Genomic DNA, 21173 nt, shown 5'->3' with positions numbered 1-21173 from the left:
TCTTCAGGGATTTTCTATGTAACATTGTATTTTCTGCAAACTGAAATAGTTTTACTTCTCCCTTTCCAACCTGGATGCCTTCTGTTTCTTTTTTTGCCTAATTGCTCTAGTGGGACTTCCAACTGGGCTGAATAGGAGCTGTGGGCACCTTGATCTTACTCCTAATCCTGGCAGGAAAGTTTTCAGTTTTATACCACTGAGGTTTTTTAAATATAGATTTTGTTATGTTGAGATGCGTTCCTTTTATACCCAGTTTCTTGAGTGTTTTCAACATGAAAGGATGTTGAATCTTGGCCAGTGCTTTTCCTGCATCTATTGAGATGATTATAAGATTTTTTCCATATTTTTATTTAAATCAGTTAATTAACATATAATGTATTACTGGTTTCAGAGGTACAGGTCAGGGATTTATCAGTCTTCTAGAATACCCAGTGCTCATGACATCCCATGCCCTCCTTAATGTCCAGCACCCAGTTACCCCATCTCCCCTCCAGCAACGCTCAGTTTGTTCCGTATGATTAAGAGTCTTTTATGGTTTGTCTCCCTCTCTGATTTTGTCTTCATTTTATTTATTTCTTACATTTAATTATTTACATATATGGATCTACGTTTGTATCCCAGGGGGAAATCCCATTTTATCATGGTGTATAATCAATGTCCTGTTGGATTTGGTTTGCTAGAATTTTGTTGAGATTTTTTGCAAATATACTTATAAGAAAAGCACAGGCAAGAGGGCACCTGGGTGGTACAGCTGGTTCAGTGACAGACTCTTGGTTTCAGCTCAGGTCATGATCTCATGGTCGTGAGCTCGAGCCCCACATCCAGCTCTGTGCTCAATATGGAGTCTGCTTGAGATTCTCTCCTTCTGCCCCTCCTGCTCTCTCTCTGTAAAATAAAGAAATAAATCTTAAAAACAAACAAACAAAAACCACAGGCCAATATCCCTATATGTAGTGTCCTAATATGACTTTGGTATCAGGGTAATGCTGACCTCATAAAGTTTAGTTTAGGGGGTGCCTGGGTGGCTCAGTCGGTTAAGCATCTGCTTTTGGCTCAGGTCATGATCTCCAAGTCCTGGGATCCAGCCCCACATCAGGCTCCCTGCTCAGCAGAAGCCTGTTTCTCCCTCTTCCGCTCCCCCTGCTTGTGTTCCCTCTCTCACTATCTCTGTCAAATGAATAAATAAGTTCAGTTTAGCACTGTTCCCTCCTCTTCTGTTTTTAAGAAGAGTTTGAGAAGAGCTGTTGTTAATTTTTTTTTTAAATGTTTGGTAGAACTCATCAGTGAAATCATCTGGTCCTGGTATTTACTACTAGGTATAATGCCTACTCTTTCAGTTTTGAGTCTTTTTTTAGTCTAGATAAGGGATTGCTAACTTTTTTATATTTAAAAAATACACCTTTTAGTTATAATATTTTGTCTTTTTAATCTCCATTTTTTGAAATTTAATTTTTTTTCAGTGTTCCAGAATTCATTGTTTATGCACCACACCCAGTGCTCCATGCAACATGAGCCCTCTTTAATACCCACCAACAGGCTCACCCAACACCCCACCCTCCTCCCCTCCCAAACCCTCAGTTTGTTTCTCAGAGTCCACAGTCTCTCATGGTTCCTCTCCCCCTCCGATTTCCCCCAATTCACTTTTCCTTTCCTTCTCCTAAGGTCCCCCATGTTATTCCTTATGCTCCACAAGTAAGTGAAACCATATGATAATTGACCAGTCCCGTCCATGTTGATAGAAAAGTTGGGTATTCATCCTTTCTGATGGAGGCATAATACTCCATTGTATATATGGACCACATCTTCTTTATCCATTCATCTGTTGAAGGTCATCTTGGCTTTTTCCACAGTTTGGTGACTGTGGTCATTGCTGCTATGAACATTGGGGTACAGATGGCCCTTCTTTTCATTACATCTGTATCTTTTCTGCATTTATTTTGGCTCTGATTTTTCTCATGTTTTTTCTTCTACAAACATTGGGCTTAAGTTCTTTTTCTTTTTTTTTTTTTTAAGATTTTATTTATTTATTTGACAGAGAGAGATCACAAGTAGGCAGAGAGGCAGGCAGAGAGAGAGAAGGGAGGAAGCAGGCTCCCTGCCGAGCAGAGAGCCCGATGCGGGGCTCGATCCCAGGACCCTGGGATCATGACCCGAGCGGAAGGCAGAGGCTTTAACCCACTGAGCCACCCAGGCGCCCCTTAAGTTCTTTTTCTAGTTCCTTGAGGTATACATGTACATTTCTTATTCGAGAGCTCTCTTTTAAGGTAGGCATTAACTTCCCTTTTAGAACTGTTGCTGCTGCCTCACATAAATTTTGGCATATTGCGTTTCCATTTTCGTTTGTTTCAAGTTTTTTCAATTTCTGTTTTTATTTTATGTTATTTATTTTTTAAAAAGATTTTATTTATTTATTTGACAGAGATCACAAGTAGGCAGAGAGGCAGGCAGAGAGAGAGGGAGAAGCAGGCTTCCCACTGAGCAGAGAGCCTGACGAGGGGCTTGATCCCAGGACCCTGAGATATGACCTGAGCCGAAGGCAGAGGCTGAACCCACTGAGCCATCCAGGTGCCCCTGTTTTTATTTTTTTGATGCATTGTCAGTTTGGGAGCATGTTTAATTCCCACATATTTGTGATTTTTTTTCTATTACTGATTTCACTTTTCATAATATTGTGGTCAGAAAAGATACTTGGGGGGCGCCTGGGTGGCTCAGTGGGTTAAGCCTCTGCCTTCGGCTCAGGTCATGATCTCAGGGTCCTGGGATTGAGCCCCACATCAGGCTCTCTGCTCGGCAAGGAGCCTGCTTTCCCCTCTCTTTCTGCCTGCCTCTCTGCCTGTCAAATAAATAAATCTCTCTCTGTCAAATAAATAAATTTAAAAAAAAAAAGTAGTTTAAAAAAAAAAAAGAAAAGATACTTGGTATAATTTCAGTTCTCTTACATTTGGCACCATGTGTTTTGTGACAAGAAAAGGCATATTCTGGAAAAAGGTCTATGCATGCTTGAAAAAAATGTATATCTTGCTGCTGTTGGTTGAAATTATCTGAATATGTGTTTAGGTCCATTTGGTGTAGTTCAAGTCCAGTGTTTCCTTATTGATTTTCTGCTTGGGTGATACAGCCATTGTTTAAAATGGGGTTTTCAAGTCCCTTACTATTATCATAACATGTTTCTCTATAGTTATTTCTTAATATTTGCTTAGTACATTTATATGCTGCAGGATTGGATGAGTATTTATTTATGGTTATCACAGTCTATTGATAAACTGACCTATTTACTGTAAAATGACTTTTTTGTTACAATTTTCGTTTTAATGTCTATTTTTTTTTTCCTTATGTAAGTACATCTACCCCTGCTTTCTTTTGGTTTCCATTTGCATGGAATGTCTTTCTCCCTGTCTTCACTTTGAGCCTATTTGTGTCCTTAAAGCTGAGGCAAGTCACTTGGAGGTAGCATATACACTTTTATTTTCTAATCCATTTAGCCACTGTGTCTTTTGCTTGGAGAGTTTAGTCTGTTTACTTTTTTTTTTTAAGATTTTTATGTTATGTATTTGACAGAGATCACAAGTAGGCAGAGAGGCAGGCAGAGAGAGAGAGAGAGAGGAAGAAGCAGGCTCCCTGCTGAGCAGGGAGCCCGATGCGGGGCTCAATCCCAGGACACTGGGATCATGACCTGAGCCGAAGGCAGAGGCTTTAACCCACTGAGCCACCCAGGTGCCCCTAGTCTGTTTACCTTTTAAAAAAATACTGATTTGAACAAGCATTTGTGTGAGCAGGAGGGATGGGTGGAAGTAAAGGGAGAAGACTCAAGCAGACTCCCCACTGACAGGGAGACCAATGCTCACTTAATCAACTGAGCCACTCTTATGCCCCTAGTCCATTTACATTTAAGGTAACTTTCAATAGGTAAAGACTCACTCTTAATTCTTTTTCTGGCTGGAGTCTTTTTCTGGCTGGAGTGGAAGCCACTTTGGGACCATGGTATGTCCCTGGGTCCCCTAGAGCCTACAGGGAGTGACGTAGGATAATGGGCATAAGCCTGGTGTTGGGACAGGTTGGTTGGCTCTGGTGTCTGCCCTGAAATCAGACATTGACTTTACCACCCTTTTCCCATGGGAGAACATCTCTCTCACTCTTTCTGTCTTTGATAGCCTGCCTAGACATGGTGGGTGTGTAATGGGGGATATATGAGTCTGTCCTTCCTACCAATCCCAAATTTAACTGCCCGTTGCTCAAGAGGCCAGTACTCAAGAGATGATTTTTGATTGGAAGGAATTTGAGTTTTATTCAGGAGGCTGGCAAGTTGGGGAGAAGGTGGACTCTTGTCTAAAAGCCAACTCTAAGGTTTCTACCTCACCCAAGTGTTTTTAAAGGGGTTTAGGGCAGTAAATCAGAGACCAGAGTGTAGTGGCTTGCAGCTTTTCTTGATTATGTGGAGACTTGATGATGCCAGCTCCAAACATGATCTCAGTGGGAGGGGTTGTTACAAGGGGCTCTCGTTCTTGTGATGTTCAGGGGTACTCTGTTCTTTCTGTAAAGGAGGGCGAGGTCTCCAGATCCACAAAGGAAGACTAGTAAGATCATTTATGTGACCTAAACAAAGAAAAACATTTTCCTAAAAACATGCTGGGCTAATCAGAAAGCCGAGGTAACTTCAAACAGACTTGCTGGCCTCTGTGGGTGAGATAAAAATCTGATCCTTCACTCTTCAAGGGCAGTAGTGTGAAGATATCAAAGTAAATTTGTTCTGTTACAGATCAAGGGTCTTAATGCAGCAGGTAAGGAGTGTGTTGTCGTAAAGCAACTTACCCCTTAAGACCAACGGGAGTGCTGTAATAGTGTCTTTCTCGGTGCATCTTTTTAAATTTCTGTGTTCTACCTGTATGCTATAATCCCTGACCTGAATCTTTGGTTCTGTGTGCAAAAGAGTTATTCAGATCAATGCATGTGTGTGTGGGGGTGTGGAAGCAGATTGCTATACCACCATTTTGTCTAGTGGTTCATTTTAAGTTTACCGTAAAATGTACATGTTCCATAGTCAAATAATCATCTTTAATGTCATGTTGGACCATATTAAACAGTATTCACATGGGGCATCTGGGTGGCTCAGTCGGTTAAGCATCCAACTCTTGATTTCAGCTCACATCATGATCTCAGGGTCCTGAGATTGAGCCTTATGTGGGAAGGGAGGGTTTGCTTGGGATTCTCTGTCTCTCTCTCCTTCTGCCCCTCCCCCTACTCTTGTTCTCTCTAAAATAAATAAGTCCTTTAAAAAATATACATTTTAGGGAGCCCGGGTGGCTCAGTGGGTTAAAGCCTCTGCCTTCGGCTCAGGTCATGATCCCAGGGTCCTGGGATCGAGTCCCGCATCGGGCTCTGCTCAGCAGGGAGCCTGCTTCCTCCTCTCTCTCTGCCTGCCTCTCTGCCTACTTGTGATCTTTGTCTGTCAAACAAATAAATAAAATCTTTAAAAAAATATATACATTTTAACTTCTTATGGAACTGTATGAATGAGTTATTTAGTTCCTAGTATTCACATTTAAGTCACTATTCCATCCATGCATTTATTTAAGTTTATATAGGCTAATTTTTTTTAACTTTTGCCATTTTGATTTACATTTGAGTGAAATTCTGAGAACTGACTCAATTTTAAAGAATTGCTTTTTATTCCAAACCATCTGATGAAATATAATACCTGTAATTTGGTTACGAGTTCTAAGAATTGGTACTAATATGTGTTGTTCAAAGTCAACTACTTAAGTAATTGCAAATACTCAGTTTTTTCATGTATTTAATTGCTATAATTCAAAGTGATGCTTTTCCCAGTTGGTAACAGTAGTAATTAAACCAAAATGTAATTCACTTTGTAGGTGTCTGTGAGAGATGTTATATGAATGAATTGAATATGCATCCATTCTTTAAAGATACTGCTATATACACAAGATGGTCTTCCGGATTTCCAGTGAATAAGAAATGTAACTATATTTATAATGCACATAAATATAATAGTCAATAAGTGAGTTTGTCTAAATCCAAAAACATATTTTAATGGTTTCTAAACATTTTCCATTAAAAGTAACCATGTATCATGGCAGTTTTCTTAAACACATTTTTAAGCCTAATTGACAGTTATTAAATTATGCTTTTGTGATTGCACCTTGTAAACCTTTGTGGGGCTTTTTATGAGAAATTCAGTTATCCAATAGAATAGCTTCAAAACTGTGAGATTATCTGTTTTTAGAGCTGATTATCAGTCATATAATAAATACTGCTGGGGTAGGAATGCAATTTAGACTGAAAACAGAAATACTAATTCTCTCCACACCTATAATCTTCTACTCCAAGGTCATTGAACTGGTACACATGTTAGAAGACAGATACTGATATAGGTAGATAGGGAGAACTTGAAAGGAACTGAAAATGTTGGTGAATAGCAGTAAAATCAATGACTTAACACACAAAACCAACTCAGTGAATAGTCTAAATTGTGTAACAAATGACCACATTTAAAATTCTCATGAATGCATGGATAGTATTTGGGGAAAAAAATCTATATACCACTTAGGGATCTCTTTTGTTTTCTTGGACTATATGTGTGTGTTTTCTGGATACTTTTATTTTTTATTTTTATTTTTTTTTTTTTAAGATTTTTATTTATTTATTTATTTGAGAGAGAGAGAGAGAGAGAAGGAGAAAGCTTGAGATGGGAGAAGGTCAGAGGGAGAAGCAGACTCCCCACGGAGCTGGGAGCCCGATGTGGGACTCGATCCTGGGACTCCAGGATCATGACCTGAGCAGAAGGCAGTCGCTTAACCAGCTGAGCCACCCAGGCGCCCTGGATACTTTTATTTTTTAAAAGAAATTATAAGACTAAGTCCATATTTGATTAAGTTATTCTACTACTTTGAATTCAATATGTATTTAAATTATAACACACATTAGGATAATTATAGATTATAACAATATCTGTGATTATATGGTCATGAAGTTTTATCTGTTTCATTATTTTTTAAGATTTTATTTATTTAAGAGTGAGAGAGTGAGAAAGAGAGCATGAGGGTGGGGAGGGTCACAGGGAGAAGCACACTCCCTGCTGATCGGGGAGCCTGATATGGGGCTATCCTGGGACTCTAGGATCATGACCTGAGCCACCCAGGTGCCCCTGTTTCATTATATTTATAATTTATGAAAATATAAGACAAATATTCTATAATATTTATCATGTAAATGAACTTGGTCCTTAATCTTAAAGACTTTCAGTTGTAACTTGGCAGTCATTATATTTGTGTCTTTTATCAACTTTATTTTGGTGACAACAGCCTTTTCCACTCCTAAAAATTCCAATACTAAGTAGAATGCTTGATTTCCACACCATTATCTGCTTTGTTTTCTTAATATAAGTGACAAATCCATCCTTTCAGGTGTTCTCATTTATTTGGTTTTTCAATAGACTATTTTTAGAGCAATTTTACATCGATGGCCGAACGGAACTGAAGGTACAGAGATTTTCTGTATACTTGTTGAGCTCACTTTTACAAAGCCTCTCCTGTTATCAAAATCCTATGCCAAAGTGCTTTGATAGAACTGATGAACGTACACGGACACATCATTGTATCCAAGGTCCATAGTTTATCATAGAATTCACTCTTGGTGTTAAACCTTCTGTGTATTTGGACAAATGTATTAATGACAAGTATTCACCATTATAGCATCTGACAGAGTGGTTTCACTGTCTTAAAATTGCTTCATGCTTGACCTAGTCATCCTTCCTCCGCCTCAATACCAGGCAACTATGATTTGTTTTTTTTTTCCTGTGAAGTTTTGCCTTTTACAAAATGTCGTATACTGATAGCCATAATAGTATATAGCATTTTGGGATTGGCTTTTCACTTAATCATTTGTATTTAAGTGTCCTTGATGTCTTTTCATCTCTCACTAGCTCATTTTTTTTTTAGAACTGAATAATACTCCATTGTCAGGATGTACCACAGTTTATTAATAAATTGATTTACTGAAAGACATCTGGGATGCTTCAAAGTTTGGGCACTTCAGAATAAAGCTGCTGAAAACATCCCTCTCCGGGTTATTGTGTAGACATAAATGTTTGAAGTCTTTCGATAAATAAGCAGTATGATTGCCAGATGACATTCTGGTATTTTGTATTGTAATAAATTACCCAAATTTCTTCTAAAGTGGCTGCATCATTGTGCATTTTCACCAGCAACAAAAGAAAGTTTCTGTTGCTTCACAACACCCTTGCACTTGGTGTTGTCAGTGCTCTAGATTTTGGCCACCCTAACAGGTGTGAGGTAGTATCTCACTGTTGTTTGAATTTGCATTTCCCCAGTGACATAAGATGTGGAGCATCTTTTGATGTGCTTATTTGCCATCTGTGTATTTTCTTTGGTCAAGCATGTGTTAGGATCTTTGGCTCATTTTCTGATGAGGTTTTCTTACTCTTGAGTTTTAAGGCTTCTTGTATGTTAAATGTTATAACTGGATAACAGTCCTGTATCAGATGTGTCTTTTGCAAGAATATTTCTCATTCTTTGGCATGTCTTGTCATTCTTTTCATACTTTCATGGAATAGGCATTTTTTAACTTTAATGAAGTCCAGTGTATCCATTATTCTTTCATGGCTAGAAGCTTTGGTGGTGTCTCCAAAAAGTCATCACAGGGGTGCCTGGGTGGCTCAGTGGGTTAAAGCCTCTGCCTTTGGCTTGGGTCATGATGCCAGGGTCCTGGGATCGAGCCCCACATCGGGCTCTCTGCTCAACAGGGAGCCTGCTTTCTCCTCTCTCTGCCTGCCTCTCTGCCTACTTGTGATCTCTGTCTGTCAAATAAATAAATAAAATCTTTAAAAAAAAAAAAAGATTCATAAAAATAAAAAAAGTCATCACAGTCCCCAAGGCCATCCAGGTTTTCTTCTTTGTTGCCTTCTAGGAGCTTTACAATTTTGTGTTTTGTGTCTTCTTCAATTTCTTTCACTACTATCTTCCAGTTTTCAGTGTTCAGTTCTTTCACCTCCTTGGTTAAATTTATTTCTAGATATTTTCTTCTTTTTTCTGTAACTCCAAATGGGATTATTTTCACAATTTCTCTAATAGTTCATTATGAGTGTATAGAAATCCAACAGATTTTTGTATATTCTTTATCCCACAACTTTACTAAATTCATATATTGGCTCTCAAAGTTTTTATGGTGGTGATTTTAGGTGATTTTTTATATATGTTCTCTCCAAATAGACAAGCTTTGTATTTCTTCCTTTCTGATTTGCTAGTTACTCCAGCTAGGGTGGCCAATACTATGTTGAAAGAAAGTGAGGAGAGTGGGCATCCTGTCTTCTTCCTAACTTTAGAGGAAATGATTTCAACTTTTGAACATCAAGTATAATATTTGCTGTGGGTTTGTGATACACTGCATTTATTATGTTGAGGTATATTCTGTCTAAATTCACTGTTGAGGGGTTTTTAAAATTTTTTTATTTATTTTTAAAATTCCTTTTCAGTGTTCCAGAATTCATTGTTTACCACACCCAGTGCTCCATGCAATATGTGCCCTCCACAATACCTACCAGGCTCACCCAACCTCCCCACTCCCCCCCCGCAAAACCCTCAGTTTGTTTCTATAGAGTCCACAGTCTCTCACAGTTCATCTCCCCCTCCAATTTCCCCCAAATCCCTTCTCCTCTCCATCTTCCCATGTCCTTCGTGATATTCCTTATGCTCCACAAATAAGCAAAACCATATGATAACTGACTCTCTCTGCTGACTTACTTCACTCAGAATAATCTCTTCCAGTCCCATCCATGTTAATACAAAAGTTTGGGTATTCATCCTTTCTGATGGAGGCATAGTACTCCATAGTATATATGGACCATATCTTCTTTATCCACTCGTCTATTGAAGGCCATCTTGGTTCTTTCCACAGTTTGGCGACTGTGGCCATTGCTGCTATGTCCATTGGGGTACAGATGGCCCTTCTTTTCACTACATCTCTATCTTTGGGGTAAAGACCCAGTAGTGCAATTGCAGGGTCATATTTTTATAGCTCTATTTTTAATTTCTTAAGGAATCTCCACACTGTTTTCCAAAGTGGCTGCACCAACTTGCATTTCCACCAACAGTGTAAGAGGGTTCCCCTTTCTCCACATCCTCTCCAACACATATTGTTTACTGTCATGTTAATTTTGGCCATTCTAACTGGCATAAGGTAGTATCTCAGTGTGGTTTTGATTTGAATCTCCCTGATGGCTAGTGATGATGAACATTTTTTCATGTATCTGTTAGCCATTTGGATGTCTTCATTGGAGAGGTCTGTTCATATCTTCTGCCCATTTTTTGACATGAGTATCTGTTTTGTGTGTGTTGAGTTAGAGAAATTCTTTATAGATCTTGGATATCAGCCCTTTGTCTGTAGTGTCATTTGCGAATATCTTCCCCCATCCGTGGGTTGCCTCTTTGTTTTATTGACTGTTCCCTTTGCTGTGCAGAAGCTTTTGAACTTGATGAAGTCCCCAAAGTTCCTTTTCACTTTTGTTTCCTTTGTCTTTGGAGACATATCTTGAAAGAAGTTGCTGTGGCTGATGTCGAAGAGGTTACTGCCTATGTTCTTCTCTAGGATTCTGATGGATTCCTGCCTCACATTGAGGTCCTTAATCCATTGCAAATTTATCTTTGTGTATGGTGTAAGAGAATGGTCAAATTTCATTTTTCTACACATAACTGTCCAATTTTCCCAGCACCATTTATTGAAGAGACTGTCTTTTTTCCACTGTATATTTTTTCCTGCTTTGTCGAAGATTAGTTGACCATAAAGTTGAGGGTCCATATCTGTGCTCTCTACCCTGTTCCATTGGTCTAGGTGTCTGTTTTTGTGCCAGTACCATGCTGTCTTAGTGATCACAGCTTTGTAGTAAAGCTTGAAATCAGGCAGTGCGATGCCCCCAGCTTTTTCTTTTTCAACATTTCCTTAGCAATTCGGGATCTCTTCTGATTCCATACAGATTTTAGGATTGTTTGCTTCAGCTCTTTAAAAAATGCAGCTGGAGTTTTGATTGGAGTGGCATTGAAAGAATAGATTGCTCTGGGCAGTCTAGACATTTTAACAACGTTTATTCTTCTGATCCAAGAGCATGGAATGGTCTTCCATCTTTTTGTGTCTTCTTCAATTTCTTTCATGAGTGCTCTGTAGTTCTTCAAGTACAGATCCTTTACCTCTTTGGTTAGGTTTATTCCCAGGTATCTTACCATTCTTGGTGCTATAGTAAATGGAATCAATTCTTTAATTTCCCTCCCTGTATTTTCATTGTTAGTGTATAAGAAAGCAACTGATTTCTGTACATTGCTTTTGTAAACTGCCACATTACTGAATTGCTGTATGAGTTCTAGTAGTTTGGGAGTTTTTATCATAAATGGATGTTGAACTTTTGAAGTAGTTTTAGTGCATTTGGTGACATGAACATAAGATTTTAGCCTTTCATTTTGTTAAGGTGGTATTTCACATTGATTTGCAGATGTTGAAACATTTTTGCATCCATGGAATAAATTCTACTTGTTCATATTGTATGTCTTCTTGAAAATATTTTGTTGAGGATCCGTGTTCATCTTTGCATCCATGTTCATCAGGGTTACTGGCCTGTAAGTTTCTTCTCTTAATTGAGTAATTTATGATTCCATGTTCTCCCCCCCCCTTTTTTTTTTAGCATATTGTCAAAAGGATTTGCATTGTTTAAAAATTTTTAGTGGTTGCTTAGAGTTTGCAATATAGGTCTGTGCCTAATCCAGATCCACTTTTAACTAATACTGTAACATTTGACAGTTAATAAAAGATTCTTATAATTATAAGCAATCACAATCCCTCCTGAACATTCCTTCTATTACTGCTGTCATTCATTTCACTTATGCATAAGCAGACATAAGAACATATGAGAATGTGTGTGTGCATATGTGCAAGCATACGACTGTCTTTGAAGTTTCTTTGATGATATCCAATGTATGGATTATTTTCATTTATGAATTATGCCTCTGGCATAATTAGAAAAGCCTTTCTTCTAGAAGTTTTATAATTTCAGTTTTATATCAAGTCTATTATCCATCATAAGTCTATATGATGTAAGGCATAAGATTTTGGGGGGGTGCACTAGGGATATAAAATTCCTTCAACACATGTATGCTGTTTTCTATGAACTGGCTCAGATTTCCATTGGAATTTTATTGAATCTTTTGATAAATTTTTGGAGAATGGGTATCTTAACAAGATTGAGTCTTCTAAATCATAAACAATTTAACTTTCTACATTTATTATCTTAATTTCCTTAGCCACTTTGAAGTGCTCAGTGTATAGGCCTTACAAGTTTTGTTGGGTATACCCCAGTATATTTCATAATTTTATACAATTTTAAAAGGTATTTTAAAATTTAAATTTAAATTTAAAAATTTAAATTTAAAATTTAAAATTTAAAATAAAAGGTATTTTAAAATTTCATTTCCAGTGCTTTTAGGAAGAAATACAATTATTTTGTATCATAATTTGTAATATGCAGTGTTGCTTAAGTTACTAACTTCTAGCAGTGATTTTATAGTTTCATGAGATTTTCTACACAGATCTTCTTCTCATCTGTGAATAGACTTTTTTTTTTTCTTCCTTGTCCGTGTGGATGCCTTTTAATTCTTATCTTTTTACTTCAGTGCCTAGACCTTCTATGTAATGTTGAATAAAAGTAATGAGAGCAGACACCTTCTGATTTTTTTTAGGGAGAACATACATTTCTTTGTCATTAAGAATGTTGCTAGCTTGGGGCGCCTGGGTGGCTCAGTGGCTTAAGCCTCTGCCTTTGGCTCAGGTCATGGTCTCAGGGTCCTGGGATCGAGCCCAGCATCCGGCTTTCTGCTCAGCAGGGAGCCGGCTTCCCCCTCTCTCTCTGCCTGCCTCTCTGCTTACTTGTGATCTCTGTCAAATAAAATCTTAAAAAAAAAAAAAGAATGGGGGGCGCCTGGGTGGCTCAGTGGGTTAAAGCCTCTGCCTTCGGCTCAGGTCGTGATCCCAGAGTCCTGGGATCGAGCCCCGCATCGGGCTCTCTGCTCAGCAGGGAGCCTGCTTCCTCCTCTCTCTCTGCCTGCCTCTCTGCCTACTTGTAATCTCTGTCTGTCAAATAAATAAATAAAATATTAAAAAAAAAAAAAGAAAAAAAAAAAAAAGAATGGTACTAGCTCAAAAGAAATGTTATTAGCTATTGGTTTTTGTAGATGTTCTTAATCATGTTGAGGAAGTTCCCTTCTGTTTCTCGTTTTATGACAAAAATGTATTTTTGGATTTTGTCACACATTTGTTATTTGTCAAGTGAGGTAACGGGATTTTTTTTTTTTAGTTTATTAATATTGTGAATTACATTCCTTGATAATAGGAAGTTAAACCAACTTTGCAAACTTGGGTTAAACCCCAGGTCATCATGATGTATTATCTTTTTAACATATTGTTGTATTAGCTGTGCTAATTTCCATTTAGAAATTTTGCATCTAGGGACGCCTAGGTGGCTCAGTTGGTTGGGCGGCTGCCTTCGGCTCAGGTCATGATCCCAGCGTCCTGGGATCAAGTCCCACATCGGGCTCCTTGCTCGGCGGGGAGCCTGCTTCTCCCTCTGTCTATGTCTGCCTGTGCTCGCTCGCTCGCTCTCTCTAACAAATAAATAATTTAAAAAAAAATCCTTAAAAAAAAAAAAAGAAATTTTGCATCTATAGTTTTGAAGGATATTGCCCTGATATTTTACATTCTTATACTGTCATTCTTTAGTATTGGTATTACTATAATGTTAATCTCATAACATGAATTTGGAAACATTCATTCTTTTTCATTTTTCTGAAGACTTTCACTGATATGGCCTTATTTCTTATTTTAATGCTCAGTACAATTCCTCAGTGAAGCCATTTGGTTCCAGGGTTTAATTTGTTGACAGTTTTAAAACTACAAATTTATTTTTTAAGTAGGAGTAAGGCTTTTCACGTTATTTCTTTTTTTAATATATTTTTTCTTTTTTTAGAGGACTTTGAGAGTTTGTATTTTTCAAAGATTTTGTCCCTTTCAGTTTATTCATTTCTTCATGAATATATTTTGACACTCTGTCTCTCATGAATTATGTCTCTCAGCTAACTTCTTGACAAATTGGCATAAAGTTGTTCATAATAGCCTGATTTTCCTTGAAATACAGATTCTGTAGTGTGACATCACTCCTATTGTGATACTGGTTAATTTGTGACTTCTCTTTTTATCCTGAACAACTGGTCTGGAGTTTTATCAATTTTATTAATCTTCCCAAAGAACTAGGTTTTGAATTACTAGTTAAGCTTTTTGGAACAAGTGCAAAAATATTTAAGATTTTTTTTTTTTTTAATTAGCCAATGTATAGTCGTCAAATCACCTTATTTAGCCCTGTCAGCATGTTTTGCTCTGAAACCTACTTTTTCTGTTACCAGCTTTGGTTTGACTATTGTTAACATAGTATATTTTACTATCCTTTTAGTTTTCCCATTTTGTTTCTCTATGTTTGCAGTATGTTTCTTGCTGGCAGTGCAGGATTCTCAACTTTATATCCAATCCAGTCATTTACTCCCTTTAGTGATGGTGTTTAGACCATTCCCAGGTAATCTTATTACAACTAAGGTTAAGTGTAACGTACAGTTTTCTATGGTGCCATCTGTTCTTTGCTACCTTTCTTTTTCCCTTTATTCAAATCTAGTACATATTTTTTAATGATCTACTTTATCCATTTTGTTGTCGAAATTTTAAGGTTACTTTAAGGCTTAGAGTAAAAATATTTGATGGCATAATCTTTTTTAAAACAGTATTTCATTGATTTACTTGAGAGTGAGAGGGAGTACCAAGGAAGAGGGAGAAGCAGACTCTTCACTGAGTGGGGAGCCTGGCAAGGGACTCAATCCCAGGACCCTGAGATCATGATGGGAGCTGAAGGTTGGCCCTAACATAACATAATCTAACTTAAGTGAAATAAAATTGATTTACAAATAGTTTAAAAATAGTACAAAATATACTTAGGTAACTCCCTTCCCAAATTTTATTTTTGTTATATAATTGCCACATATCATAAATATCAGGTTATATCATTGTTATTTTTTAAAAATCAATGTTTTAACAAATTTTGAATGGTACCAAAAAGTGTCCTATTAACCCATGTACTTACCCTGTCTAGTACTCTTCATTCCTTTGTGTGGATTCACATTTATATCAGTTATCATTTTTCTTCTATATTAAAAACTACTTTTTGGGGTGCCTGGGTGGTGCTCAGTGGGTTGAGCCTCTGCCTTCGGCTTGAGTCATGATCTCAGGGTCCTGGGATCGAGTTCCGCATCAGGCTCTCTGCTCAGCTTCCCCCACCCCGCCTGCCTCTCTACCTACTTGTGATCTCTGTGTGTCAAATAAATAAAATCTTTAAAAACAAAAAACAAAAAAACAAAACTACTTTTTTTTTGAAGTATAGCTAACACACAATTTCACATTAGTTTCAGGTATACACATGTTTTGACAGTTCTATAGCTTATGCTGTGTTCACCTAAGTGCAGCTACCATCTGTCATCATTCAATGCCATTAAAATACATAAGTGATTATTTTTCCTATGTTCTACCTTTCATCCCCATGACTTCATTCCATAACTGGAAGGCTGTGCTCTTCACTCCCCTTCACCCACTTTGCCCATCGCCCAGCCTCACTCCTTTTGGCAAGTACTCGTTTGTTCTTTGTCTTTAGGGGTCTGTTTCTGCTTTTGGTTTATTTATTCATGTATTCCTTTGTTTTCCTTTTTGGATTCTGCATAAAAGTGAGATCGTATGGCATCTGTCTTTGTCGATCTAACTTCCTTAATTTAACATATTACCCTGTAGACCCATCCATGTGGTCACTAAATGCCAAGATCTCCTTCTGTTTTATGGCAGAGTAATATTGCTGTGTGTATTCTACATCTTCTTTATTCATCTGTTGATGCATACTTGGATTGCTTCCATGTCTTGGCTATTGTAAACAATGCTGTAATAAACATAGGGATAGATTTATCTTTTCAAATTGGTGTTTTCATTTTCTTTGAGTAAATACCGGTAGTGGAATAACTGGATGATAAATTACTTCTATTTTTAATTTTTTAAGGACTCTCCGTACTGTTTTCCATAATGGCTGCACCAGGTTGCATTCCTACCGACAGTGCATCTGTCCTTTTTGTCCACATTCTCACCAACACTAGTTTTTTCTTATCCTTTAATTCTAGATACTCTGTTGGTATAAGGTACTATCTCATTGTGGTTTTGATTTACATTTGCCCGATGACGTGGCCACCCATCTTTTCATGTGTCTGTTTGTCATCTGTATGTCTTCTTTAGAAAAATGTTTACTAGGTCTTCTGTCCATTTTAAAATTGGATTATTTCTCTTTTTTCAGTGTTTTTTGACATCAGTGCTTTCTGTATTTTGGATATTAACTCCTGATCAGATTATTTGCAGATGTTATTTCCCATGAATAGGCTTGCCTTTTCATTTGGCTGCTGGTTTTTTCACTGTAAGTTTTTATTTTGGGTAGCCCCAGTAGTTGATTTTTACTTTTGTTTCCCTTGTCTGAGGAGACATATCTAGAAATGTGTTTCTTAGATATATGTCAAATAAATTACTGTATTTTCTTCTAGGAATTTTAAGGTTTCAGGTTTCACATGCGGGTCTTTAATCCAATTAGAGTTCCCTTTTAAATGTGGTATGAGGAAGAGACCTAGTTTCATCATTTTGCATGTAACTATCCAGTTTTTCCAGCACAGTTTTTGAAGAGATTCTCTCTTCCTCATTGTCTGTTCTTACCTCCTTTGTCATAGATTAATTGACTATACAACATGTTGATTTGTTTTTCTGGGTTCTCTAGTCTCTTGCATTACTCTGCGTGTCTATCTTTGTGTCAGTACCATACTGATTTAATTACTACAGCTTCCTAGTATATTTTTAAATCTGGGAATGTGATATACTAGCTTGGTTCTTCTTTCTGAGGATTGCTTTGACTCTTGGAGTTTTTGTTTGTTTGTTTGTTTTGGAGTTCCATACAAATTTTTTTTACTATTCTACTTCTGTGAAAAATTCTGTTTGTTTTTTTTAAGATTTTATTTATTTATTTGAGAGAGCAAGGGAGAGAAAGAGCATAAGTAGGAGGGAGAGAGAGAGAGAGCACAGGCAGACAGAGTGGCAGGCAGAGGCAGAGGGCGAAGCAGGCTCCCTGCTGAGCAAGGGGCCCGATGTGGGACTCGATCCCAGGACGCTGGGATCATGACCTGAGCCAAAGGCAGCCACTTAACCAACTGAGCCACCCAGGCGTCCCTGGAATTGTTTTCTTAATTTCTCTTTCTGTTACTTTGTGTTAAGAAACTCAAACTCAATTTCTGTGTATTAATTTATGTCCTGCAACTTTACTGAATTTGTTTATTACTTCTAATATTTTTTATATAGTCTTTGGAGTTATCATGTTACCTGCAGACAGTGACAGTTTCATTTCTTCTTTACCAATTTGGATGCCTGTTAGTTCTTTCTTTGATTGCTACAGCTAGGAATTACAGTATTATATTAAATGTAAGTGGTGAAAGTGAACATCTCTGTCTTGTTCCTGATTTTTAGAGGAAAAATTCTGTTTTTCACCACTGAGTATGATGTTCACTGTGGGTTTTCATCCGTGGTCTTTATTGTGTTGAGGTATATTCCCTCTAAACCTGTTGAGCTGATAGTTTTTATAAATATCTGCAGCTATTGAAGGTTTTATTTTAGAGAGAGAGAATGCAAGTGGCGGAAGGACAAAGGGAGAAAGAGAGATGCAGAACCTGAGGTGGGGCTTGATCCCATAACCCTGAGATCATGACTTGCATGTTGAATTGACTGGGCCACCCAGGTGCCCCTGCATCTATTGAAATAATCAAGTAATTTTTAAAAGATTTTATTTACATATCTGACGGGGGCGGGGGGACAAGCAGGGGAAGCAGCAGAGGGAGAGGAGAATCCCTGGACCCAGGGATCCTGACCTGAGCCAAAGGCAGATCTTAGCAGACTGAGCCATCCAGGTGCCCAAATAATCAAATTACTTTCATCTTCCATTTTGCTAATGTGGTTTATCACATGATGGACTTGCAAATTTCGAACCACCCCTGCATCCCCAGAATACATCCCACTTGATTATGGTGAAAGACCTTTTTAAAGTATTTTTGCAATTTTTTTTACTAGTATGTTGAGGATTTTTGCATTTATATTCATCATGAATATTGGCCTGTACTGTTCCTTTTGTAGCATTTTTTGTTTTGGTATTAGGTAACATTGATTTCATGGAATGAATTTGGGAATTTTCTTTCCTCTTAGGTTTTTTGGAATGGTTCAAAGAGAGTAAGTATTAACTGTTCTTTAAATGTTTTGTAGAACTTACCTATGAATCCATATGGTTCTGAACTTTGTAATGATGGGAGTTTTTGATTTACTGATTGAATTCTGTTACCTAGTAATTAGTATGTTCAGATATTCTTCTTCTTTCTGGTTTAGTTTTGGAAGATTATTTCTAGGTGTTCATCCAGTTCTTCTAGGTTGTCTGATTTGCTGACATATAATTTTTCATTGTAGTCTCATAATCCTTTGTCATTCTGTGGTATTGGTTGTTACTTCCTTTCAGTTCTCATTTTATTTGTGTCCTGTCTGTCTCTTGACATTTGTAAATTCATCTTTTCAAAGAACCAGTTGTTGGTTTCCTTGATCTTTTCCTTTTATCTCTGAACTTTATTATCTCCTTCTTTCTACTAGGGCTTTGTTTGTTTTCCATTTCCTAGTTCCTTTATGCATAATGTTAGATTTTTTTTTTTTTTTTAGATTTATTTTATTTCTTGAGGCAGGCCTATATCTCTATAAATTTCCCTCTTAGAACTTCTTTCACTCAGTCCAGATTTTGGACTGTTGTTTTTTCATTTTTCATTTGTATCCATGCATTTTTTTCCATTTCCTCTTTGATTTCTTTTTTTCACCCATCGGTTGCTTAGTAATATGTTGTTTAGGCTCCACATGCTTCCCCCGCCCCATTTTTTCTTTGTATTTATTTTCTAGTTCTGTGCTATTCTTACTGCAAAAGTTGGGTGATATAATTTTAATCTTTTTAAGTTTATTGAGACTGTTTTGGGGTCTAAGATGGTGACCTGTCCTGGAAAATATTTCAACTTTTTATCAGGCAGATTGCATATAGTTCTTTTTTTTAGATTTTTTCTGGTTCTTTCATTGGCATATATTCTTCTCTCCCCTTTTTCTTCACTTTCTGCATTTGTTTCTATGAATTAGGTGGCACAGCTACTTCCCCTAAATTTGAAGTCATAATCTTGTGTGTGGTCATTCCCTGTGTAGACTCTGTGTGCCTGATAACTTTGGCTGGCTAGTTGGAGTGGTGTTGTATGGGCTGGGGATCTGAGGACACTTGTGCAGGTGCCTTGATAGGGTGGCAGAGCTCAAGGGTTCACAGGCTGTAGTGGTCCCAGGACTCTCTGTACAGAGGGCCCTGTAGCAGGACCATTGAAGATACAGTGGAAATCTGTGTGTGCTGGGGCTCTCTGTGCAGAGAGTACCCTAGTGAGGTTAATGGAGCTGTGCCAGGATGTGGACAAGGGGGGCCTAGTGTATTCTCTGCAGGAGACACCTTAGCAGGGCAGCTGGAGCCAAAGGGGAGTACAAGCCAGCATCCTGGGGCACTCCCAGCAGTGCTATGGCAGGACAGCTGTAGCTGAAGTGGGCATAGGCTGGGGTAGGCCTAGGGTTCTCCGCAGAGAGGGTGCCCTGTCAGAACAGCTGAAGCGCAAGTGAAGCACGCTAGGGTCAGGTGGGGTGTGCGGCACAGGGGTTCTTCTGGCGGGAAGGCTGGAGTCAAGGTAGGCACAGGCTAGCAGTTCCCAGGGGACTCTCTGCAGGGGGTACTTGGAGAGTTTTGGCTATAGCAGAAGGTACGAGCCAGAAGGTCACAGAGTTCTCTGTCTACATCAAGAGTACCCTACCAAGCTGTTTGGAGCCAAAGTGACACAGGTCTGGAGTTTTCTGTGGTGCTCAGTTGGTGGTGGTTGGCCCAGTGGCTGGAGCTGTAGTGAGTGCTGCTCAGGAGTGTCCTGGTGAACCCCACAGTGGGGCTGCCTTGATGGGTTGGCTGGGGTGGGTATGGTTTAGGAACCCAGGACTCTCTGAGGCTGTCCTTGCTCCTGTCTGTACTGTCAAGGTAGATAAGAAATGTAAGCAGTGGCACTTTCCAGACCCTCAGGCTCAGAGAGAGTCCTCGAAGCTCCCTTGCCATTTGGGGGTCCTAGGGCTAGGTACTTTATTTTCTAGTTGTTCTTTTTAAATTACAGCGTTTTATAGCTGGGATATTCATGGCTCATGTGGGCTAGGACCTGGGAGGCTCACTGAAGTGGCGGCTGCCTATGGCATGTGGAAGGAAGCCTGTCCCTAGCTACTCTATCAGGATGGAGGGAGAAGGTAAACAGTGGTTTTCTTCAGCCCCTTTAACCCAGAGAACTTTTCAGCACTTGGAAAGTAACTGGATCTTTCATATACTAGTTGCTCTGGGGCACCTGGGCGGCTCAGTTGCTTAAGCATCCTACTTTGGGTTTCAGCTCAGGTCATGATCTCAGGGGCATGAGATGGGCCCTGCCTCTAGATGGCTCCACTTTCAGTGGGGAATCTGCTTAAGATGTTCTCTCTCTCCCTCTTACTCCCCACTCTATCTAAAAAATAAAAATAAAATGGCAGCTTTTTTCCTTCTGCCCCAGGACAGACAAATCTGCTCCTAGTCCCTTAGTACTATTCTCCCCTGTTGCAACCTGCATTGTCAGGGGTGGGGGTTCCCTTCGTTGCCAAGTCTCTCTCTCTCGCTATTTTTTTTAAAAGATTTTATTTATTTATTTGACAGAAATCACAAGTAGGCAGAGAGGCAGGCAGAAGGCTGAGCAGAGAGCCAGATGCGGGGCTTGATCCCAGGACTCTGGGATCATGACCTGAGCCGAAGGCAGAGGCTTAACCCACTGAGCCACCCAGGCGCCCCTCTCTTACTATTTTCTGTGTGGCCTATCTTTTGTTGCACAGTGGTTGTTCAGCTCTGCCCTCCGCTTTTCTTCAGGAGGAACTGTTCTGTATATAAA

At 38.6% G+C, this 21173-nt stretch overlaps 1 long non-coding RNA gene across 1 annotated transcript in view; it reads right to left on the bottom strand.

Annotated features, from left to right (window-relative positions):
* Positions 1 to 328: 328 nt before the first annotated feature.
* Positions 329 to 21173, bottom strand: part of LOC308347851 — a 66761-nt gene continuing 45916 nt past the window's right edge. Inside the window, exon 3 of the long non-coding RNA XR_013967286.1 lies at positions 329 to 885. This is a non-coding gene — a long non-coding RNA (uncharacterized lncRNA). The remainder of the gene's footprint in view (positions 886 to 21173) is intronic.

The sequence above is a fragment of the Martes martes genome (genome assembly GCF_963455335.1).
Source record: "Martes martes genome assembly, chromosome: 8".
NCBI lineage: Eukaryota > Metazoa > Chordata > Mammalia > Carnivora > Mustelidae > Martes > Martes martes.
This window is presented reverse-complemented; position numbering and strand designations above follow the sequence as displayed.